The sequence below is a fragment of the Protopterus annectens genome, chromosome 1.part2, assembly GCF_019279795.1.
Source record: "Protopterus annectens isolate FY-2018-M chromosome 1.part2, PAN1.0, whole genome shotgun sequence".
Classification (NCBI taxonomy): domain Eukaryota; kingdom Metazoa; phylum Chordata; order Ceratodontiformes; family Protopteridae; genus Protopterus; species Protopterus annectens.
The window spans coordinates 1,258,509,558-1,258,535,719 of NC_056727.1; positions in this window are offsets into that span (position 1 = coordinate 1,258,509,558).

Sequence of the window (26,162 nt, forward strand, 5' to 3'; positions counted from 1 at the left end):
ACTGACGTCCCGCTCACCAGACTGAACAAGGAAAAGGTCACAGTAAGCTGCCTGTCAGGAGCTAGAATCCACCACATAACACAAGCACTCAGGTCACTCCACAGCAAGTACAAATATGACTCAGTCATTGTACATGCCGGTGTGAATGACCTGAGATGTACCTCCCTGGACTACATGAAAAGAGACATAGAGGAGCTCTCTGATTATGTAGCCCAGGCAGGTATGACCCTGACCCTGAGCAGCATCTTACCCTCACCAAGAATGATGCCACAGTACAAAGACAAAATGATCAGTTTTAACAATTGGCTTAATTACTGGTGTCATTCTAAGGGGATCCAATGTCTGTCTGCTTGGGATGACATGCTCGACAAGCCACGCTGCTTTGCAAGGGATGGCTTGCACCTGTCACCCCTGGGCTTCCGGATATTGGCCAAGGCTCTTGCCACCCCCATAGTGCCTTTTTTAGCCAAGGCTCAAATGACAAACCTACCTCCCTAGAAAACACAAGTGGAAAAAAACTAAGGGTAATGCTGCTCAATGCCAGAAGTCTAAACCTCAAGATGCATGCCCTCGAAGCCCTCCTCAGTATGGATAACATCGATGTCTGTGCAGTGACTGAAACCTGGTTCAAGGCTCCTGAGAGCACCCCAGCACTATCAGGTTTTACCTCATATCATGCTTTCCAGCCCCAAAACTTGGACTGAACCACAAAAGGAGGGGGAGTATCCATATTCATCAAAGATACCCACACCTCCAGGTTAGTGGCAACGCATGAAGCATCGGAGACCATCCAGGTGCAACTAACCATAGGCAAAACTGCCTTACAGTTTGTAGCATGCTACAGACCACCCTCTCAAACTCAGGAACCCCACACAGCCTTCCTGAAGACACTGGAGAGTATGAATGTCTCTCCAAATACCATCATATTGGGAGACTTCAACTACCCAAACATAGACTGGGAACATTACTCAAGCCCCAACACCCTAGCCCAAAGGTTCCTAGAATTCATAAACTCAAATGCAATGGAACAACTAGTCACCATTCCCACAAGAGGAGACAATATACTAGACCTGATCATCACAAACATGGGGACAAAATGCTCCACACCGGAAGTATATCCCTCATTGGTAAGATCAGACCATAAATTAATCTCACTGGAAATCCACATCCCACCCCCACCCCCTGTACAAAAGACCACAGTGAAGAACTTCTCAAAAGCCAACTTCACACTTCTTAAGACTGAAGTGGTATCCTTCAAGGTCCCTGGGCCAGTGGAAACCACAACCCACACTGCTGAATCCTTTACAAATGCCTTCTACGGGCACCTTCAAGAATGCATGGATCATGCAATCCCAAATAAAACCAAGACCCATTCCCCCAAAAGCAGGCGCCTGGTCTGGTGGACCCCAGCCATAAACAAACTTTACAACAGAAGGAGGAAGCTACTACATGACAGAGCAAAATCCCTAAAAGGGAAGGCATCTCTGATCAGTACTAGCAAAAAACTACGATCACTCATAAAATCATCCAAGGCCAACTTTGAGAGAAAAATCGCAAAAGACACAAAAGACAATCACAAGGCCTTCTTTAGCTATGTTAGAAACCTGGGTGGAAACTCCCAGATATGCTCAGAGTTAGTCCAAAATGACACAAAATACACTGAAACCACTGACATTGCCAACATTCTGGCAGACAGGTTCAGTGCAAATTTCTCCTCCTCCTCCCCCCCAAAAGGAGAAATAAATATCCCAGCAGAGTGTAGCCTCCCTAACATCTCAGATGCCCAGGTGAGAGCCGCCCTCTCTAAAGCTAAAAACACAGCATCAATGGGACCGGACGGTGTCCCGGGCTGTGTGCTACATGAACTCCAAGAGGAACTAAACCCACACATAAGGCTGCTGTTTAATCTTAGCCTTACTACAGGATACGTGCCCAAAGAGTGGCGTACGGCAACAGTGGTCCCACTTCACAAGGGTGGTGCTTCTACGGACCCTGGAAATTACCGCCTCATAAGCTTGATGAGCCTGGTCTGCAAAGCTATGGAGAGGATCATTATGGAACTCATAAACAAAGAAATTGGGGACCTACAGACATTGGATCCTACCCAATTTGGCTTTGTCAAGGGCAGATCCTGCCTTTTGAACTTGGTCGACTTTTTTGAAACAGTCACTAAGGCCATTGATGAGGGTAAGGCAGTTCACACAGCCTACCTTGACCTTGCAAAAGCCTTTGACACAATACCCCACTCAGGCATCATAGACAAACTCACCAGCTTAAATGTAAATCCATATGTCACGAGATGGGTTGCAAACTGGCTCAAGGACAGAACCCACAGGGTCAGAGTTGCTGGAGCTATGTCAGACTCTAAGCCAGTCACAAGCAGTGTCCCACAGGGCTCAGTCCTGGGACCCCTCTTGTTCGGCATTTATTTTTCCGAGGTACAGGCAAACATAGGAGGATTGTTGCTGACAAAGTTCGCAGATGACTGCAAACTGGGTGCCATAATTGATACTCCAGCGGACACAAACATCCTTCAGAGAGGCTTCATAGAAATGGATAATTGGTGCCAGAGCCATGGCCTTAAGCTGAACGCCAAAAAATGTATAGTCATACCCTTTGGGAAAAACAAGGTACCCACAAATTACCACATAGGTGGTAATCCATTAAGTACGGAAGAGGTAATCAGGGACCTAGGGACCCAGGTTGACAGTAACCTCTCATTTGACATTCACATTGCCAAAGTGGTTAGGAAGACCTTCTATATTGCCCACCTTATCATGAAGGGTTTCACATCTAGATCAAGAGAGGTCATTGTGCCCTGTACTCTTCTCTTATCAGGCCAATGATTGAGTACAATGCCCCATTTGGGATGTATCTTACCCGACACCTGCAGCAGTTGGAAAGACCCCAAAAGTTCCTCACCAAGAGGATAAAGGGTCTTAAACATATGTCATATGCTGCCCGACTGAAAAAACTCCAGCTCTATTCAGTCGCATACCGCCTACTCAGAGGTGACCTGTGCCTGACGTACAAGGCCATGTCCAATCATTAATGGACATGCTCCATCTCAGAAAATCCAAATCCATCAGAGCCACGAGAGCAAGAGACTTAAACCTCAACACAGAAATAAATAGGATGTGCTGGAGGGACAGATTCATAACCCAGAGGCTCCCTACACTCTGGAACAGAATCCCAATCCATGTTAGGCAGAGCCCCTCACTAACTCTATTCAAGAGAAATCTTGACGAGTGGATGGGAGATCGTAGGTTTACCCTGGGGGTCATCTCTGTGTCACTACTAGACAGAGGCACAGTGAACTAAACCCTAAATGGGCATAGTATTCTCATCCTAAGGGGTGGTGAAAGCCACACACACTCTGGCTAGGCTTATAAATGCTCTAGGGCAGATAGCCTAGTACGAACCTATGAACCTATGAACCTATGCCTCTCAACTGTACAGATTTTCACAGATTGTCTAGATTTTGGCCTCATATTTTTCATCTGTTTTTCATAAAATTATAGTCTTCAGGCAAATTATTGCCAAAACATTGAGGGCTGAAGTCAGAAAAATAATGACAGACATTTGAGATTCAGACTTCATACCCTTCAGAAAATTCATACTAATGCAAAACCTGTTACTCTATCAACTTTCAAAGTTTGTAAGAGCAATCTTAAAAAGTGTCCCTATTTTTGGCCCTTTGTCCCCTCATTATTTATATCTTTGTCTAGATTTCTTGTTCTAGGAAGTGGAAAAGTATGAAGAGTTGCATCTCCTTGTATATATGTCACACCCCATGAATTATGAGATACAAATGGAGAGATGATAAAATGAGAAAGCAAAGGCGAGTAGTATTGCTTGAATTTAATTCATCATCAAATCGTGGTTAGTACCTTCATGAGGTGGACCCTGTTTTTACAAAATCTCACCAAAATGATACTGATATATAGACTGTACTTTATACAGCCTACATCATGGACAGGAGTAGGTTAAATAATAAAAAAGACAGCTGGGTGCACAAGTCCCAGGACAAAAAAGTGCCCAATCATGGTAGGTGCACCAGTGCCAAGAAGGGAAAAATGACAGTGTAGAATCCTCAAGATATGAAAACAGTCTTACAATGGTGTTAGGCCAAGCTCAGGGGAAGCATGGAAGGAAGTAGTTGTCCACAAAAAACACAAAAACTGATGGACCAGAAAAGAGCCAAATAGATGACACGGTGTTGTACTGAGGATAAGAAAGAAATTGTGACAATGTGAGGTATTGCCAGCTATACCAGAAGAAGCAAGGCAGTGGATGTGTAACATATACCAGCACAGCTAGCTGGAATTTCATAAATAATTATATGGCATTTGTATATCAAACTGATTTGTACAGGTGCTTGTGTTGAAAAATGTATTTGTAAAGCTGCTTGTGTTAAAAATGTACCAACAATGTGCCCTGCTGGACAGAAAAAGAAATATACATGTATTATTGTAACTTTTTAAATGTATATGTTTTAACAGAGGATACTGGAAGAAAAGAAGTTAATTTCAAACTTTGAAAATAGTTTGAAATTAAATTACCTAGCTTAGGCCATAAATATTGTATCTTACAGTTCTCGATGCAGCCAGAGACAAAGGCTGCATTGGGAACTGTAAGGTACTAGGACACTTCCTGCATTATCATTGAGGTGAACTAATTGCTACTCTGGAAAGGTGGAGGTTTGAAATTGTTTTATGACTTCCAGGAGCTGCAGCAGATCTTAGCAAGTGTGTGTGTGTGTGTGTGTGTGTGTGTGTGTGTGTGTGTGTGTGTGTGTGTGTGTGTGTGTGTGTGTATTATTGACACATATGTGCTAAATCCTGACAGGTTCTAGCCAGAGGGGGAAGTGTGGGAACCAGAAGTCAGATGAGCAGATGTATGTGATATCATTCTGTAATCCATCTCTAAAAATAATGTTTAATACTAGGTGAGACTGAAGTCTCAGGCCATTTTGTTTTTGGAACCTGACAATGAAGGATAACTCACCTACTTCATCTTACATTGCTCCCATAAGTAACCCAGGAATAATAATTCTTTAGATCAGTCAGGAAAATATTGTGAGATTAGTTAAGTATTGTTTTTCTGTAACTGTGTGAACCTGTCCACCTGTGTTATTTTAAAATTTCCTGTGATTGATACTTTGGTGTTTATTGTTAATAGATATTTAGTATTTTCATGTTCTTTTATTAGTTATTATTAAATATATTTAAACTTTTCATTGTGGCTGGTCCTTCAGAGAATATTTTAACCTTTGAGAGTACTTATATCTATCGGTGACACTGTGGCCATTCCTGAAAACCTGGCTGTTTGGTCAACATTATTATTTGCATTAATATTAATTTCACTCAGTATAATTGGGTACCCTTGCAAGAGCCTTAGAGCAGCTGGCTTTGAAGTGTCTGATGGTGGTGTAACTACCTTATAGTCTGGGTAGAAGGGAGCATAGGTAGTAAATCTGTACCAGCCTTTCCCAGGTGTGGTGTAGTGTGTGTGTGTGTGTGTGTGTGTGTGTGTGTGTGTGTGTGTCGCGACAAAAGGGACGGAACCGAAGATATTAGTGAAGTTTCTCTGCTGGATTTGAACTGTACTTCTGTGCGTAGATTCAATACTGTTTCTGGGACTCATAACTTTGGGAATTAAACACAGATTGTTAATTTAAGTAACTTAATTGTCACCTCTGATATGCAAAAGGTATTGGAAAAGGGTAGTAAATTTGTACCAACCAAAGTGCCTGCACTTTCAGATCTGTTACTAGATGTCAAGCGTTTTTGTCGGAAACTTCATTTAAGAGTATTTTTTGAGTCAACAAACGCCTCTGACAATGTGTTAAATTTAAATTCAAATTCTGTGTTGAATGTTAATAATTTAAACGTTTCAAATGACAGTGACGTTAACATTAACAATTTGGTCAGCACTGAGTATTCTTCATTAACAGAGGATCCTTTAATGGACCTCTCTATATATGAATATGATGATGAGACTAGTGCTTGTTTTGAATCACACACCACTATGGAAGCCAGTTCTGTTTGTGATAATTTTTCTGAGTGCAATGAACGATTTTTTACGGGTTATGGTAAATTACCTATGCCTCGTTTGCCTATACATAGCTCTTTTTGTCCTCCTAAAAGCTCAGCAGTACTAAGGGCCTTTGAGAATGTTCTATGTAAAAAAGTAGAAACTGAATATCTGCTGTTTTTGAAACAATTCATTGAATTCAATCTTACAAAGCAGGAATGGCTGGCATTAAAGCAGATGAAGGAAGTTTCTGATAAATACAAATTTTGCATTGCAGACAAGGGTGGCAACTGGGTCATAATGGAAAAATGTCACTTTTTAAAAATGAATTTTGACCTTTTGTGCAATGAGAATGTTTATGCTGAGTTATCTGCTAATCCTATTGCTCAATTTAACTCTGAATTGCTGGACCTCCTAGAGAGGGGTGAAAGGCTTGGTTTTCTTAGCAGTAAGGATGTGAAAAGCTTATATATAGCTGATCCTAGGGACCCTACATTTTACACACTTCCAAAATTACATAAAAACTTACAGGACCCTCCGGGTCGTCCAATTGTGTCCTGTTGTGGGGGTTTTTTGGAACACGTGGGAATATTTTTGGATAACATTTTGAAAAAAGAACTTAAAAATGTGGGTTCTCATATCAGCAATACTAACCAATATTGTGACCTAGTGCGAAATTTAAGGTGGGAAGATAATTTTTACTGGGCTACAGTGGATGTTAAGGCTCTCTACACCAGTATTAAGACTAAATTTGGTTTAGAAGCAATTGCCAAAATTTTGGGTGAGGGTCCACGAACCACTTATCTTATTTTACTGTTGGAGTTTGTTCTGACTCACAATTATTTTACTTTTGAACAAAAATTTTTTCTCCAGAGGGAGGGGACTGCAATGGGGGCTAATTTTGCCCCAACTTATGCAATCTTGTTCATGTCTTATTTTGAGACCAGTTTTTTATATACTCTTGATTTTTTTCGGAAAAAAGTTGTGTCTTATTATAGATACATAGACGACTTAATTTTCATATGTAAGGGTAATAAATTGGAGTTTGAGGAATTCATTTCTATGTTGCATCAGAACAGGTTTGGTTTGGAATTCACATATAGTTTAGACAAGTACGAGATCCAATTCTTGGATATATTATTATATGTGAATAATGAAGGAATAGTCCAATTTAGACCCTACAAGAAATGTACAGCTTCCAACAATTTTCTATATGCTACTAGTGCACATCCGGCCCATTTAATTGAAGCACTCCCCTTCGGGGAATTCAAACGCACTAGTGAACATACTTCTGAGAGGTGCATTTGGAATGTGGAATTTGAAAATGTAAGAAAAAGGTTGTCAATGAGGGGATACTCTGAAAGTTTAATTAGCAAGAGTTTAGATAGATTACTCAATTTAAACAGAAAAGGCAACAATTTTGGTAAAGTTCATGTTGTTAAATTTAGAGATGAAAAGATTGCTTTTGCAGACATAGATAGATTGTTTTTTGTCACCAAATTTTCCCCTTTCTCTGTGAGGTTAAAGAATATTGTTGAGTTTATGTGGCCCATTGTTTGTAATAATGAGGAGATTGGTCACATGTTTCCAAATCATGTTTCCTTTTCTTATGGCAGGTATGCCAACCTTAAGGAAATTTTGAAATATAAAGTGAAAACTTGTGGCACGTCTGGTAGTATCTACAATCTACCTTCTGGCATGTTCAGATGTGGAACATGCAAGATTTGTTCAAAGGTAAAAAACTTATCAGGCAGTCTCATTAATGGGGTTAAATACACTGCGCATAATTTTTTTAATTGTAAATCATGCAGGGTTGTGTATTTGATTGGCTGTGATTGTGTTCCATCTAAATATTACATTGGTCAGACCAAACGGCAGTTAAAAATTCGTGTCTTAGAACATCTAGGTGATATTCGAAACGTCAGAAATGATAGCCCAGTTTCTCAACATTTTAATCTAGTTCACAATGGTAGTTTTGATTCATTATTTTTTTGTGCACTTGCCAAGCCAGAATTTCATAATACTGGAAATTTCCTACAGAGTTTGCTAAAGTTAGAAAGTAGGTTCATTTTGAAATTCAGTACTTTAAAACCTAGGGGCATGAATTTAGAAGTTAATCTTACGATATAACTTCACATTATGTATTCAAAGTTTTCTAGGTGTACTGTTAGGCGTAATCTTAGGTGTTTTTGTACTTAAATTTGTCATTTAGGTATTTATGTATAGAATTTTGCATACTATTTTGCATTTTTTCACAGCATGTGTTTTTTTATATATATACATGCTTTAGTTTATGTCTCTTTAAACTCTATGGGTCAATCAAGGTGTTTGTCAATTATATTAATTGATGTCTTAAAGTATATAAGGTGCAACAAGCATCAATGCATTTATTCCTTTGAAGGCATCTAGCCGAGGTACCAGAATAAAGTGTTGCAGCTTTCTCCAGTCTCTGTGTTGGTTTGTCTACATTCGTTTACTGTTTGCTGTTTGGTTGGATAATAATTCTTTAGATCAGTCAGGAAAATATTGTGAGATTAGTTAAGTATTGTTTTTCTGTAACTGTGTGAACCTGTCCACCTGTGTTATTTTAAAATTTCCTGTGATTGATACTTTGGTGTTTATTGTTAATAGATATTTAGTATTTTCATGTTCTTTTATTAGTTATTATTAAATATATTTAAACTTTTCATTGTGGCTGGTCCTTCAGAGAATATTTTAACCTTTGAGAGTACTTATATCTATCGGTGACACTGTGGCCATTCCTGAAAACCTGGCTGTTTGGTCAACATTATTATTTGCATTAATATTAATTTCACTCAGTATAATTGGGTACCCTTGCAAGAGCCTTAGAGCAGCTGGCTTTGAAGTGTCTGATGGTGGTGTAACTACCTTATAGTCTGGGTAGAAGGGAGCATAGGTAGTAAATCTGTACCAGCCTTTCCCAGGTGTGGTGTAGTGTGTGTGTGTGTGTGTGTGTGTGTGTGTGTGTGTGTGTGTGTGTGTGTGTGTGTGTGTGTGTGTGTGTGTGTATGTATGTAAATCAAATCTCAAAGAGTGTGTGTTAGCTGCTTGGAGCAGGGACATGAAGCATGGTTTCACAGAGAGGGTGCTGGAGGTCTTGGCTTGGACACTCGGCTGAGGACTCAACCCTACAGTTGTGCCAGTGGGGAGTCTTACTGGGGATCTGGATAGAGAGAGAGAGAGAGAGGACTCAGCCCCTGGACTGAATGTGTTCCCTTTGTGCTGTTAAGGGAAATTGTGCTTGATGCAGAGAGTTGCATATGTTCCGGGTGTATCCATTTTTGTTCCAAGTGAACGTCCCTCTCCAGTGTCAATGGTGAGGATTCAGGCTTCTTCATTACTGGCCCAGAGTGGGGATGTCACAGAAATTATGTATTGTTACTATTATGCAAGAAGCCCAGAATTTCCAGAGAGAAGATATTTAAAAAGATTAAGAGAGAAATTAGAGAAAAGAAAAATACTTGCACAAAAAAACTGCTAAAAGCTTCAATGCAAATTTGTATTCATTAATACAACAATTCATGAAAAACATTATATAGACCAAGAATCTTTGGGCCATTTAGAAAAAGGGGCGACTGAGGAAGAGTGAAAATATAAAGAACAAAACAAAGAGATTTTTGAAAGTTATAAGAAAGAAACATGGGCATGGGAAAGAAAGATCTGACATGGTGCAATATTTGTGCAAAGGAGGAAGCCAAACTAATCAATATAAAAAACAGCTCCAAAAATATTTGAAGAGAAATACAGGCAAAGACACCGATATATGGAAATTTTGACAATACAAAAAAATAAGATCACAAGGGGGGGTTGTAGAACAGAAGATTAGTAAAGTAAACATTAAACAAATAGAAGCTGAAGTTATGGAATACCTGTGAAGTGAAGGATTTAGTGTAGAAAGTCTAACACAAGTTATGCCACAGCATGATGTGGCAAATGAGTTACCAAAGTAAGGAGAATCAGGTGGAGCAGGAGAGATTTGAAGAAGAATTATGGACATGGGAAAGAAAAAGGGGTTTAATGTGGTGCAATATTTATGCAAAATAGAAAGCAAAAATAATTAATTCAAAAAAGCAACACCAAAGATATTTGAAGAGAAATACAGGCAAAGGCATCTAGACATGAAAAATTTTACAATACAAAAAATAAGAAAATAAAGGGGAACAGCAGAAAAGAGGATTAGTAATGGAGAAGTTAAAGAAATGGAAACTGATAGTATGGATTACCTGCAAAGTAAATGATTTAGGTAAGAAAGTCCAGTTCTGGTAATGTCACAGCATGATAGGACAACAATTTCCAAATTAAGGAGAAACAGGTGGAATGGAAAACATCTGATCAGTTGCCACATGAAAATACTCTGGAGCCTTCTACAAGAAACCAGTATGAAAGTTCAGTTGGAGTTGTACAGCAAGGGAAGGAGCAGGAAATGGTGGCAACTCTGACACAGTCAATGTTGTGGAGGGCGAGGCCAGTGAGTTCCCATATGAAAGAGTAATGGATGGCACAAGATGCATCTGAAAAGAATATGTCACAGGGTTATTTCCTAGAAATTACTGTAGGATACCTGCAGGAAATGGAGAACAAAGAATCTGCCCTTAGTTTAGAAGAAAATGATCTAAGGGAAGAGTTGCTTGATTTACTAGAGATGGATAGACATATTAAGATCAATGAAATAGATTACAGAAAATCAATAAGACCCACAATTTTAGAAGTTTGATAAAACAAATGAACATAGTAATCAAGACTATTAACAGAAATGAATGTGATATAATTGAAATAAATAGGATATGTTATTGTGCACATAAATTAATAACAGATAAAGTCTTACCACAAAAATACGGGGCAATAAGGGAATGGAAGGGAAGAAATTAAATATCATGGAAGTATCGAAGAGAGAAAACTGTAGAGCAAGTAAGATAAGAAGTGTCACTGTTAGAGGAGAACAGAAAAGGGAACACATCAATAAAAATACTCAGAGATAGACATGATAAAATCAGTGTACAGTATTAGAACAGACCAGGAGCTGTCATACACTATTGCAAATAATAAACTAAAGATATCAGGACAGGCAGAAAAACACAGAAGATATACTGATAAATATAAAGGAAAAGTACAAAGTAAGCAATCCATTGATGACCCAAAAAGGTTTTACAGAGAATTAGTAAACAGAGCAAAAGGAATAAAGACACCACCAAAAAAGTAGAAATAGACACATTTTGGAAAAGTATTTCTGATGACCCTGTTGAACATAACAAAGATACTGAATTAAAAGAAACAGTAAGGAGATGCAATATAGAAGATATGTAAAAGGGATGAAATAATGGCCAGAGAAATTGAGACAAAAAATTTAAGAAAAGTCCTTAACTGGAAAAACCCAGGCCCAGATGCAGTCGCTAACTATTGCCTAAAGGTATTGACATCTTTACACAAAGATTTAGCCCTAAGAAATATTTGCATACACATCTGAACAGATTCCAGCCTGCCTAACAACAGGAAAAACAATACCCCTCTTTAAGAGTGAACCTGCAATCCACACTAAGAACAAGTATATGTTGAAATGTCAAATAACATTTCCATCAAACTGCTAAACATTGATCACTAACCATCAAACGTTCATTCAGTGAATGTTCATTTCAGTGAACAGGAAAGTAACTGGTTGGCTAACACTTCCTCATCTGCCCTCTTCCCCACTGTAGTGCAGTCTCAGAGTTGGTATATATAGTTAGGAGAGGTGTGGGGGCACAGCCCCCTCATGTTGGTGGGTGTGGGGGCAAAGCTTCCCACCTGGGTAGGTTTGAAATGCTGTGTTTTGTGAGATGGGGAAGTATTGGCTAACTAGTTTCTTAACCTGGTGAAAAAATGAAAGTTTGCTGAAAGAACATTCAATGGTTAGGGTTTGATGTTTAGCCATTCAATGGAAATGTTATTCTATGGTTAATCGTAGACCCCTAAGAACTATAGACCAATAACTTGCCTTTCAACAATATACAAATTATGTACTGGAACTGATGCATGCAGATAAAGTTTATAGGCATTTAGACAAAAAACAGATGGCAATAGAATGAAAAGGTAATAAAAGAAAAGTTATATGGAACAAAGAATCATTTGTTGCTAAATAAAGCCATGATAAATAGCTATAAAAAGGGGAACATTATAAGTATGGCATGGTTAGATTGCAAAAAGCATTAACAGCATCCCACATTCATGGATACAGAAATACTTACAGGTGTATAAGATGCACTCTGCATTAATCAGTTTCATTACAGTGACCATGAAATGGTAGCAAACCACTGCAGATGAGCCATGACAAAGGGCAAATTATTATCCCAAAGAGAAAAATTCAAAGGGGGATATCCCAGGATGATTCTTTATCACTGCTGCAGTTTTGTCTTGGCCTTAACTCATTAAGCTCTTTACTTAACAGATTAGGCTATGGTTACAATTTGGCTCACAGAAATCGACCTTCTTTAAAGATTTATCTGCTTTTTGTGGATGACTTAAACTGTAGTTCATCAGATGAGGAGTTGAAAGTACTACTACAAATGATAAAAAACTTTCTCAGATCATATAAGAATGATGTTTGGTCTTGATAAATGTGCATAAGCAACATCTAAAAAAATGAAAGCTGCAGCACCAAGAAAATATCAATCTGGGACAGGAATGTGATGTAAAAGAAATTGAAAAGGAAGAAGTGTATACATATTTGGAAATAAATGAAGGATCAGCAATAAAACATGAACAAATGAGAATAAAGTTTAGGAAGAAATACTTCAGAAGACTAAAACTGATATAGAAAACTGACGACATCTAGGAATAAAGTTCAAGCTATAAATCAATTTGCTCTCCATTCAGACAGTTTTGGAGTGACTGACTGGCACCTAAAAGTATTTGATCAGTTGAACACAAAAACAAGAAAAATGCTTCATGTTTATAAAACGATGTATAAAATCAGTTTTATACTTGTTATATATTTCTCACCCTGAAGAAGGTATGAGTCTCATCGGGATCGATTACACATATCGATTTGCAATTTTGAGACTGCATACATATCTTCTGACCTCATCAGATCCAAACATAGTGAAAGTTTTAAAACATGAGTATAAGAAGTCTAAAATGTCATAGTTTTTAAGTTTAACAGAAGCATTTGTGAATCAATCGGTAATGGAAATAAAACAAGATCAGATGAGAAGGGAAAATATTAAAATTCCACAAATATAGAAGCAAGTATAGAGATATTGTGGAACAACATAATGCTGACCAAGATCTGAAATGGGAATGGTTAAAGAGAGGTGAATTAAAACCAAAAGGTGAAAGGCTAATAATGGCAGCCCCGGATAGTGGACTATATACATGTTGGTTTACAAAACTGATTGAAAATGTGGGAGAAACAGGTTAATGCAGCATCTGTAAAGCAGAAGTGGGAACAGTCTCACATCTTGTTGCTGGGTGTGATACACTTAGTAGTTTCATAGTTTCATAGTAGTGTACTAGGCTATCTGCCCTGGGGCATTTACAAGCCTAGCCAACAATGATGTGGCTTACGCCACCCCGTATTATATAGTTGCGCCTCTCTAGTAGTGACACATGTGGGACCCCATTATTTAGTAAACTATACCTCTGTCTAGTAGTGACACTGAGGTGACTCCCGGGGTAAACTTACAATCTCCCATCCATGCATCGAGATTTTTCTTGAACAGTGCCAATGAAGGGCTCTGTCTCACATGAACTGGGATTTTGTTCCAGAGTACGGGCAACCTCTGTGTTATGAATCTATCCCTCCAGCATGTTTTATTCATATTTGTGCAGAGGTTGAAATCTTTAGCTCGTGTGGTTCTGGTGGATCTGGATTTTTTGAGATGGAGCATGTCCATCAGTTCTTGGTTGGACATGGCCCTATATGTTAGGCACAAATCACCTCTGAGCAGGCGGTATGCTACTGAATAGAGCTGGAGTTTCTTTAATCTAGCTGGATAAGACACATGTTTGAGACCCATGATCCCCTTGGTGAGGTACTTCTGGGGTCTTTCCAGTTGTTGCATGTGCCGGGTGAGATACATCCCAAATGGAGCATTATATTCAATCATGGGCCTGACAAGTGAGGAATATAGAGGTACAATGACCTCCTTTGATCTGGATGAGAATCCCTTCATGATGAGATGGGCAAGGTAGAATGTCTTTCTGACCACTTTGGCAACATGGTTGTCAAAGGAGAGGTCACTATCGACTTGAGTCCCCAGGTCTCTGATTACTTCTTCCGTACTCAGTGGGTTATTGTCTATGTGATAATTTGTGGGTACTTTGTTTTTCCCAAAGGGGATGACTATACATTTTTTGGCGTTAAGTTTGAGGCCATGATTCCACACCAGTTGTCCGTTTCAGTGAGACCTTTCTGTAGGATGTGTGTGTCAGCAGGTGAATCAACTATGGCACCCAGTTTGCAGTCATCTGCAAACTTTGTCAGCCATAATCCTCCCATATTTGCTTTCACATCCGAGAAGTAAATGCCGAATAAGAGTGGTCCCAAGACTGAGCCCTGTGGGACACCACGGTTGACTGGTTTTGAGTCTGACATGGCTCCAGCAATTTTGACCTTATGGGTTCTGTTTTTTAGCCAGTTTGCTACCCGTCTTGTGACATATGGATTTACATTTAGGCTGCTGAGCTTGTCTATGATGCCAGAGTGTGGTATCGTGTCAAAGGCTTTAGCCAAGTCCAAGTAGGCAGTGTGGACAGCCTTGCCCTCGTCGATGGCACTAGTGACTGTCTCGAAGAAGTCAACCAGGTTTAAGAGGCAGGATCTGCCTTTTACAAAACTGAACTGGGTGGGATCAAGGGTCTGCAGATCTCCAATATCACCATTTATGAGTTCCATGATGATTCTTTCCATAGCCTTGCAGACCAGGCTGGTCAGACTTATGGGGCGGTAGTTACCAGGGTCAGTAGAATTTCCCCCTTTGTGGACTGGGACCACTGTTGCTGTGCGCCAGTGTTCAGGTACATATCCTGTAGTGAGGCTAAGATTGAATAGCGTTTTTAGGTGCGGGTTTAGTTCATCTTGAAGTTCACGTAACACGCAACCGGGATACCATCGGGTCCCATAGATGCTGTGTTTTTTGCTTTGTTGAGTGCTGATTTCACCTGTATGTCCGAGATGACAGGTAGGTTACATTCAGCAGGGATAATTACTACATCTTTAGGGGTGAGGGAGGGGAGAAATTTGCACTGAACCTATCTGCCAGAATATTGGCAATGTCGGTAGGGTCAGTGAATTTTTGTCGTTGTGTACCAACTCAGAGCATATCTGAGAATTTCCTCCCAAGGTTCTGACATAATTGAAGAAGGCCTTGTGATTGTCTTTGGTATCCTTGGCAATCTTTCTCTCAAAGTTGGCTTTAGATGTTTTTATGAGAGAACGTAGTTTTTTACTTGTGCTGATCAGGGAAGCCTTTCCCTTGTGGGATTTGGCTTTGTCCTGCAGTAGCTTCCTTCTTTTGTTGTACAGTTTGTTTATAGCCGGGGTCCACCAAACCGGGCGTTTATAAAACAAGATCAGATGAGAAGGGAAAATATTAGAAATTCCACAACTATAGAAGCAAGTATAGAGATATTGTGGAACAACATAATGCTGACCAAGATCTGAAATGGGAATGGTTATGGCAGAGTTCCTGCATTCTGAAAATCACAATAGCATAGCAAGACTGTTGCAGTGGGGATTGTACAAACACTGCAATATAGAAGTAATTGAGAAACATTGGAAATGTGAACCACAAAGCATTATAGGGAATGGTGAAGCTTTTATTACATGGGATCACTCATTACCAACAGTTCACAAAATAGATCATAAAACCAGATATAGCAGTCCATGAAAAAAAGACAAAAGTGCCATTGATCAGTGAAATTGCCATACCCAGTGACCACAGTGTCTTATGTACAGAGAGGCACAAAGTCATAAAATACCAGGATTTGTAAGCAGAAACATGAGTAAAGCAGAAGAAAGATACCCAGACAGTGTCAATGACATTAGTAGCAACATAACTAATAAAACAAGAATTTACAAGCATACTTAAATATGCTACCAATCCATATAACCCCCATATGAATTACAGAAGGAGGCGATTCTGGGCACACTGCAGGTGCTGAGAAGAGCACTCTTGGCTAACATCATACAGTGAAATAGTACTAATTTCATGAACTCTAATTGTACCCAGACTTATGAATGGGGGCCATTCCTGCCATGGTATTAGAAACCCAAAACACTTGAACACATTAAACCCCAGAAGAGCAATGTAAGACAACTTGCCTGAGGTTTGACCACCTGTTTTTGAGGGATGACATATGATGTTTCTTCAGTTCATTATGTGCCACTTCCTCAAGTATTACCATGAGATGTGCTCTCATTAGATTAAGCTGAACCATAAAGAAGCTGGATACATGTCTAAAGATGGCAGCCATTGTATACTTCCATGGGACAAATGCTTCCTGCAATACTGCTTGCAGTAAAAGACAAAACTCATTGTTACTTTTGTTGTCAGATACTTGTACCTCCAAGCTGACCCAGAATTACTTAAGTCACATGGTCAGAATAAGGAGGCTTGCAAATGGAAGTGGAGGAGGAGGATGAACATGGCTCACAGGAAGTTTGTAAATCAGCACTGACACTGGTCTCTGGGCCTGCCACACTGTTATTAATGTTTGTATGATGTACCATACAGATCTGCAGACTGGATATGGACCTTAGCAGCTACAGATGCTTTGTACAGTATGCCTGTGATATGCGAATTTGTACAACCTGCCTGATGATTTATAATGAAATTCTTGGGTACTTTGTTTTCCCAAAGGGATGACTATACATTTTTTGGCGTTAAGTTTGAGGCCATGATTCCGCACCAGTTGTCCGTTTCAGTGAGACCTTTCTGTAGGATGTGTGTGTCAGCAGGTGAATCAACTATGGCACCCAGTTTGCAGTCATCTGCAAACTTTGTCAGCCATAATCCTCCCATATTTGCTTTCACATCCGAGAAGTAAATGCCGAATAAGAGTGGTCCCAAGACTGAGCCCTGTGGGACACCACTCGTGACTGGTTTTGAGTCTGACATGGCTCCAGCAATTTTGACCTTATGGGTTCTGTTTTTAGCCAGTTTGCTACCCGTCTTGTGACATATGGATTTACATTTAGGCTGCTGAGCTTGTCTATGATGCCAGAGTGTGGTATCGTGTCAAAGGCTTTAGCCAAGTCCAAGTAGGCAGTGTGGACAGCCTTGCCCTCGTCGATGGCACTAGTGACTGTCTCGAAGAAGTCAACCAGGTTTAAGAGGCAGGATCTGCCTTTTACAAAACTGAACTGGGTGGGATCAAGGGTCTGCAGATCTCCAATATCACCATTTATGAGTTCCATGATGATTCTTTCCATAGCCTTGCAGACCAGGCTGGTCAGACTTATGGGGCGGTAGTTACCAGGGTCAGTAGAATTTCCCCCTTTGTGGACTGGGACCACTGTTGCTGTGCGCCAGTGTTCAGGTACATATCCTGTAGTGAGGCTAAGATTGAATAGCGTTTTTAGGTGCGGGTTTAGTTCATCTTGAAGTTCACGTAACACGCAACCGGGGATACCATCGGGTCCCATAGATGCTGTGTTTTTTGCTTTGTTGAGTGCTGATTTCACCTGTATGTCCGAGATGACAGGTAGGTTACATTCAGCAGGGATAATTACTACATCTTTAGGGGTGAGGGAGGGGAGAAATTTGCACTGAACCTATCTGCCAGAATATTGGCAATGTCGGTAGGGTCAGTGAATTTTTTGTCGTTGTGTACCAACTCAGAGCATATCTGAGAATTTCCTCCCAAGGTTCTGACATAATTGAAGAAGGCCTTGTGATTGTCTTTGGTATCCTTGGCAATCTTTCTCTCAAAGTTGGCTTTAGATGTTTTTATGAGAGAACGTAGTTTTTTACTTGTGCTGATCAGGGAAGCCTTTCCCTTGTGGGATTTGGCTTTGTCCTGCAGTAGCTTCCTTCTTTTGTTGTACAGTTTGTTTATAGCCGGGGTCCACCAAACCGGGCGTTTATAAAACAAGATCAGATGAGAAGGGAAAATATTAGAAATTCCACAACTATAGAAGCAAGTATAGAGATATTGTGGAACAACATAATGCTGACCAAGATCTGAAATGGGAATGGTTATGGCAGAGTTCCTGCATTCTGAAAATCACAATAGCATAGCAAGACTGTTGCAGTGGGGATTGTACAAACACTGCAATATAGAAGTAATTGAGAAACATTGGAAATGTGAACCACAAAGCATTATAGGGAATGGTGAAGCTTTTATTACATGGGATCACTCATTACCAACAGTTCACAAAATAGATCATAAAACCAGATATAGCAGTCCATGAAAAAAAGACAAAAGTGCCATTGATCAGTGAAATTGCCATACCCAGTGACCACAGTGTCTTATGTACAGAGAGGCACAAAGTCATAAAATACCAGGATTTGTAAGCAGAAACATGAGTAAAGCAGAAGAAAGATACCCAGACAGTGTCAATGACATTAGTAGCAACATAACTAATAAAACAAGAATTTACAAGCATACTTAAATATGCTACCAATCCATATAACCCCATATGAATTACAGAAGGAGGCGATTCTGGGCACACTGCAGGTGCTGAGAAGAGCACTCTTGGCTAACATCATACAGTGAAATAGTACTAATTTCATGAACTCTAATTGTACCCAGACTTATGAATGGGGGCCATTCCTGCCATGGTATTAGAAACCCAAAACACTTGAACACATTAAACCCCAGAAGAGCAATGTAAGACAACTTGCCTGAGGTTTGACCACCTGTTTTTGAGGGATGACATATGATGTTTCTTCAGTTCATTATGTGCCACTTCCTCAAGTATTACCATGAGATGTGCTCTCATTAGATTAAGCTGAACCATAAAGAAGCTGGATACATGTCTAAAGATGGCAGCCATTGTATACTTCCATGGGACAAATGCTTCCTGCAATACTGCTTGCAGTAAAAGACAAAACTCATTGTTACTTTTGTTGTCAGATACTTGTACCTCCAAGCTGACCCAGAATTACTTAAGTCACATGGTCAGAATAAGGAGGCTTGCAAATGGAAGTGGAGGAGGAGGATGAACATGGCTCACAGGAAGTTTGTAAATCAGCACTGACACTGGTCTCTGGGCCTGCCACACTGTTATTAATGTTTGTATGATGTACCATACAGATCTGCAGACTGGATATGGACCTTAGCAGCTACAGATGCTTTGTACAGTATGCCTGTGATATGCGAATTTGTACAACCTGCCTGATGATTTATAATGAAATTCTTGGGTAAACTCCCAGAGGTGGCCATTATTCCTAAAGCTGCATGTTTGGTTAGTTGCCTATTTTGTTGAGCTCTCGACACTGTTGCTACTGACAGATTTTTTAAAAAAATTTGCCTAAATCAACTATGGAAATTCATTCTGATTCTAAAAAATACAAATAATGAAGTATTAAATCAATAAATGAATAAAGATTTGAGGATTGCTACATCTAACATAGCACACATATCTTCTGCTTAAGTACTTTACTGAAAAAACATTGTTATAGTTTGTATATTAAGGGTGGTTTGTCATATTTTAATTTAATTTTTAATTTAAGGATATGTTTATTACTCTAATGGTAGCTCTTGCCAGGAGAGACATTGTACGAATGTTCACCATATCATAGTGAGGTTATACCACACCATTTCATTTTACTCAGTTCAAAAGATACCAAAATAACAATCACATATTTGGATTTGTACTTCTGATGAAGGATTATGAGATACCAAGTCCATTAATAAGGTGCAGAGATACTGTAACATTCATGGCAATTTTTCACAGCTGCAAAAAGGTTTCTGGGAGATTAAAAATTTTAGCTGCATGAGTCTAAGTCTGAAAATGCTGCTGTTCGCAAACGAATTCTCATGTGATTATGGACTTCTTCAAAAACATATACAAGATTCCATTGTGAAAGATTCATATCACTGAAAAAACAATTTTGTAGCAATTATTTTACACATATGCAAAAAAATAAGACATAAGACAGGAGATGTAACACAGATAATGCAGTCATTGAGAAGAGCCCATATTTCTATAAAGTAAAGTCATTTTGTGTTTTTGTTACTTAACAGCCGTAGAAACAAAATCTCCTGTATGTATACAACTGTGCACTTTATTCTTTACTTTGAAGTTATCCAGTAAATGTTTCTGTTTGTTTAAAAAAGCTCAGAGCAGCTAAGGTTTCCTCTGCAGATGTTAGAATAAAAGTGCAAACTGTAGGTCTGTTATGCTTATGGATGCCTGATATTCACTACCATTATAGGCAGGGTGCTGAGACCTCATAGCTGACATACACAAATGACTTATAATAACATTCAAACTGTATTAATATGTTTAGCTTGTAAACCTTCAAAATGAAAGGCTCATAGTTGTGAGACTTTAAAGCTTGGAATTCATCACCCTCCCCCCATCAAAAGACTGATTCAGAATTAATTAGAAGCACGAGGAGGAGGAATGTTTACATTCAGATTTCTGAGCGTATGCAAGGACTGAAGTTGTTCACTGTCTTGCCACCATCATATTTCACTTGACTTTTGTGAAGGAATGAATTCTGGTTTGCTCAGAATATGACAACTGAAAAACTTTGATTCTCAGACTGGTAAAGGGCAGGAAATAAAATATTAATATTAATAGATCCTTAATAAGTATTTATTAATCTGCATCTAAGAAAATATCTGTTAGTGGGAAAGCTGTGTTTATGCATCTAAACTCCTGTGCATGTTTTGTCAAATGCCCAGGGGGAGGCATGTTATATTTTTAACAAGTGAAAGTCAATCACTCATGCAAGTGACAAAGTCCATCTGCCAGCCTTACCTCCCTCGATATTGGGAACCCCCTGCTATGTCCTTGGTCTCCTCAAGAGACTCACTGGCAGGATGTGTACCTCTTTGAAATACCTACCCCTTGGCAGATACAAGCAAGTGAATGCCACATCATTATCCCTTCCCATCTGGCCCTTCGGTGCCCAGGTTGTTAGTCAAAGCAGGTATTCAGTAGTACACGTGGTTGATTGATAAGCTCACACTCTGCAGGTCTGACTACACATTCCATTTCTGTTTGTCACTTTAATGGAATATACTATCTTGACTTCTTGTATTTGATACTAGAAATGTTGCATCGTTTTATTATGTGCAATTCTTTCTTTTTTCACTTAAACAACATACTACAGAAGATTATGATCAAGTCACTGTTCAGAATCATTTTATTCATATAGGAAATTACTAGGCTAACAGCTTAAGGGCCCTTACAAGCCTAGACAATATAACCCAATTTTACCCGATATATGGCCCTTAGGGACAAAAAGATGGCATGGATCTGTGCCTGTATGTTGAGTATCTTACAGATTGCCCTTGTCCATTAGGGACATAGGCAGTACCCCAGGTGTGTATTTGCGATTTCTCATCCATTGATCCAAATTTCATCTGAAGAGAGCGAAGAAAAGGGGTCTGCTTAATGTGACTAAGAAGCCTGTTCCAAAGAAGGGGCAATCTCTGAGACACATACAATACCTGTCTCTCCAGCATGTTTTTTTGAGTCATTGACTAAGTTTAGATCCTTAGATTGGGTGACACTCATGCTGTTTGACTTGCAGATGTGTAGCAGCTCCATCAGGGCTGGATTTGTGAGTGCCTTGTAGATCAGACATAGGTCACCCCTTAATAGTTGGTAAGAGACAGAGTAAAGGGATAGGGCATTTAGTCTATCTGCATACTTCATGTTGTTTACACCTTGTATTTTCTTTGTGTAGAACCTCTGAGGTTGCTCCAGCTGCTGTAAGTGCCTAGTCAAGTAAATGCCAAATGGCACATTGTACTTGATTATTGGTCTAATGAGGGATGAGTACAGCGGGACAATAATTTCCTTGGATCTGGATGCTATACCTTTACTTATAAGTTGTGCCACATAAAAGGATTTCCTCTCCACTGTGTACTCATGATGGTCAAAGTTCATGCTATCTATCTGTGTGACTAGATCTCTCACCTCTGAGTCCACTCTAAGGGGTGTGCTATTGATGTTGTAATTTGCAGTGATATTTAACTTCCCAAATGGCATGATAATACATTTTTTTGCATTTAGTTTTAGGCATTGTTTCTGGCACCAGTAATATGTCTGATCTAGACCCACCTGAAAGATATCTACATTGATGGGGGATTCACTGATTATCCCCAGCTTACAGTCATTGACAAACTTTGTGATCCAGAGGCTTTCCACATTTGCCTTGACTTCAGAGAAATATATTCCAAACAGGAGTGGTCCCAGTACTGAGCCCTGTGGCACACCACTAATAACTGGCCTCTTGCTGGATCTGGATTCACCCCCTTTAACCACGTGTCCAGTACATGAGCCAGCTGGCTATCCATCTGGTGACATGGGGATTTATGCCCAGTTTTATGAGCTTATTTATATACTGGGTTAGGGAATTGTGCCAAATGCCTTGGCCAGATTGAGGTAGACAGTATGCACTGTTTTACCCTCATCCATGGCCTTAGTGCCTTTCTCAAAGAAATCCAACAGATTCAATAGGCATGACCTGCCCTTGACAAAGCCAAATTGGGTTGGGTCCAGTGTTTAGAGGTCTCCTATGTCATTATTTATCAGGTCCATGATTATTCTTTCCATGACCTTACATGGCCACTCAACCAAAGCCCCTAAGGCAAAACAGCATGCCCAACACACTAGTCACAGGGGACTCGATAGTGATTCACACTGATGTCCCACTCACTAGGTTGAATAAGGAGAAAGTAAGTCAGCTGCCTGTCAGGTGCCAGGATCCACCACATAACGCATGCACTCAGGTCCCTCAACAACAGGTACAAATATGACTCTGTCATTGTACATGTGGGTGTGAATGACCTGAGACGTACCTCCCTGGACTACATGAAAAGAGACATGGAGGAGCTCTCGGTTTATGTAGCCCAGCTGGGTATAACCCTAGCCCTGAGCAGCCTTCTACCATCACCCGGAATGATACCACAGTTGTTGTTGTTGTTGTGTCTTTCGGCTTTCCCGGTTAGGGGTCACCACAGCGGAACTCTGGTCCGCTAATGATTGGCAGTAGATTTTTACGTGCTGAGTTGCCAGCACTAACGCACAACCTTCAACGAAGGTATGCCCATTTATGAATGTCTCCATGCAGAAGATACTCTAGCTGAGAATCGAACCGGACAGCATCAGAAAATGATTGATTTCAACAATTGGCTAAGTTTCTGGTGTCATTCTAAGGGGATCCAGTATCTGGTCTGCCTGGGATGACATGATTGACAGACCTAGATGCTTTGCCAGAGATGGCCTGCATCTGTCACCAATGGGCTTCCGGATACTGGCCAAGGCTCTTGCCACCCCTATTGTGCCTTTTTTAGGTGGTGTTCCAAACACCAAATTACCACCATAACAACTACAAACAAATGCAATCTGAGGGTCAAGCTGCTCAACGCTAAAAGTCTAAATCTCAGAATGCACTCACTCAAAGCACTCCTTAAAATGGAGAACATCGACATTTGTGCTGTAACAGAGACCTGGTTCAAGACAGCAGATAGCACCCCTGCACTACTAGGCTATAACCCATTCCATACCTTTCGGCCCCAGAACTTGGACCGAAGCTCCAAAGGTGGTGGTGTTTCCATATTCATAAAGGATGCACACACCTCCAGACTGGTAGCCCAACATGACACATCAGAGATACTTCAGGTGCAGCTAACATTGGGTAAGACAGCGATTCAGGTCGTAGCCTGCTATAGGTCCCCAATCATGACCCAAGACTCACACTTCACATTCCTAAGCACCCTGGAGAATATTAGGTCCAACCTAACACTCTCATACTGGGCGACTTCAACTACCCCTCCATTAACTGGGAAAACTACTCATGTACCAATACACCTGCCCAAAGTTTCCTGGAATTAATTATTTCCTATGCCCTGAACTAGCTCATTCTTACCCCCACTAGAGGCAGCAACATCCCTGACCTGGTCATTACTAACATGGGTGACCATTGCTCTCTACCAATAGTCAACTCCTCCCTGGTTAGATCCGACCACAAACTAATCACCTTGGAAATCCACAACCCCCCCCCCCCCCCCCTAGAATGGTAACCACAATGAAAAACTTCTCTCAAGCTAACTTTAGGCTACTAAAAACAGAGGTGGATAACTTCACGGCACCCATGCAATTGGAGAGCAGCTGCATGACTGCTGAATCATACATTAATGCCCTGTATGAACACGTACACAAATGCATGGATCTCGCCATACCCAATAGAACCAAGATGCTGTCATCCAAAAAAAGGAAGCCAATTTGGTGGTCCCCTACCATAAACAAACTCCACAACAGAAGTAGGAAACTGATGAGAAATAAGATGAAGTCCCAGAATTGGAAAAACTCCCTTATCAGCTTCAACAAAAAGTTGAGATTCCTCATCAAATCCTCTAAAGCTAGCTATGAAAACAGGATTGTAGCAGATAGTAAAGACAACCACAAGGCCTTATATAGTTATGTAAAGAATCTCCACAGCAATACCCAGATTTGCTTGGGACTGTTGCACAATGGCACCTCCTATACAGAGCCAACAGATATTGCCAATATACTGACCGACAGATTCAGTGCCAACTTTAGCCCTCTCTCCCTCACCAAAGGACCAATCACAATATCAGTAGATTTCTAGGCACTCAGTATTACTGCTGCTCAGGTTAAAGCAGCACTGTCCAAGGCCAAGAATACAACTTATATGGGACCTGACAATATCCCTGGCTGTGTTCTACATGAATTACAGAGTGAACTGGCACCTCACCTGTGTGCCCTGTTCAATCACAGCCTCACCTCAGACTTTGTCCCTACTGAATGATGCACTGCTACAGTCATCCCTCTCCACAAAGGAGGAGCAACTACAGACCCTGGGAACTATCTCCCTATTAGCCTGACAAGTCTGATATGCAAAGCTATGGAATGCATCATCATAGACCTAATAAACAAAGATATAGGGAACCTCCAAACTCTGGATCCCACACAGTTTGGTTTTGTGAAGGCTAGATCATGCCTGCTCAACCTGGTTGACTTCATTGAGTCAGTCACCAGAGCTGTGGATGAAAGCAAGGTGGTTCATACAGCCTACCTTGATCTGGCTAAGGCCTTTAATACCATTCCTCACTCAGGAATCATAGAAAAACTCACTAAGCTAGGCATCAACCCCTATATCACTAGGTGGGTTGCAAACTGGTTCACAGATAGAACCCATAGTGTGAAAGTAGCTAACTCCAAGTCAGACTGTCGATCATTCACGAGTAGAGTCCCACATGGTTTGGTCCTGGGTCCTCTCCTGTTTGGTATTTACTTCTCTGAAGTCCAGGCCAACATGAAGGGACTCTGGCTGACAAAGTTCGCAGATGATTTTAAGTTGGGAGCCATAATTAACTCCCCAAGTAATGCTGACATCCTACAGAAAGGCCTCACTGAGACCAATGAGTGATGTCAGAACCATGGCCTTAAGCTCAATGCCAAAAAATGTGTCGCCATCCCCTTTGGGAAAAACTCGGTTCCCATGAATTACCACATCGATGGTAGTCCACTGAACACAGAAGGCATCATAAGAGATCTGGGAACACAGGTTGACAGCAACCTCTCTTTTGACCACCACATTGCCACTGTGGTCCGAAAGTCCTTCTATGTGGCACATCCCATTACTAAGGGTTTTGCATCCAGGAAGAAAGAGGTCATTGTCTCCCTCTACTCTTCTCTCATTAGGCCAGTCATCGAGTACAATGCCCCATTTGGCATGTACCTCACTAGACACCTACAACATCTGGAGAGGCTGCAAAAATGCCTCACAAGAGGATCTTGGGCCTTAAACACTTGTCCTGTATGGACGGACTCAAAAAACTCCAACTATTCTCTGCCTCATATCGCCTACTTAAAGGCGATCTCTGCTTGACTTACAAAGCCATGTCTGTCCCAACTCTGGTAGAAATGCTACATCTAAAGAAATCCCAATCGCTCTGCACCACACACACCAGAGACCTCA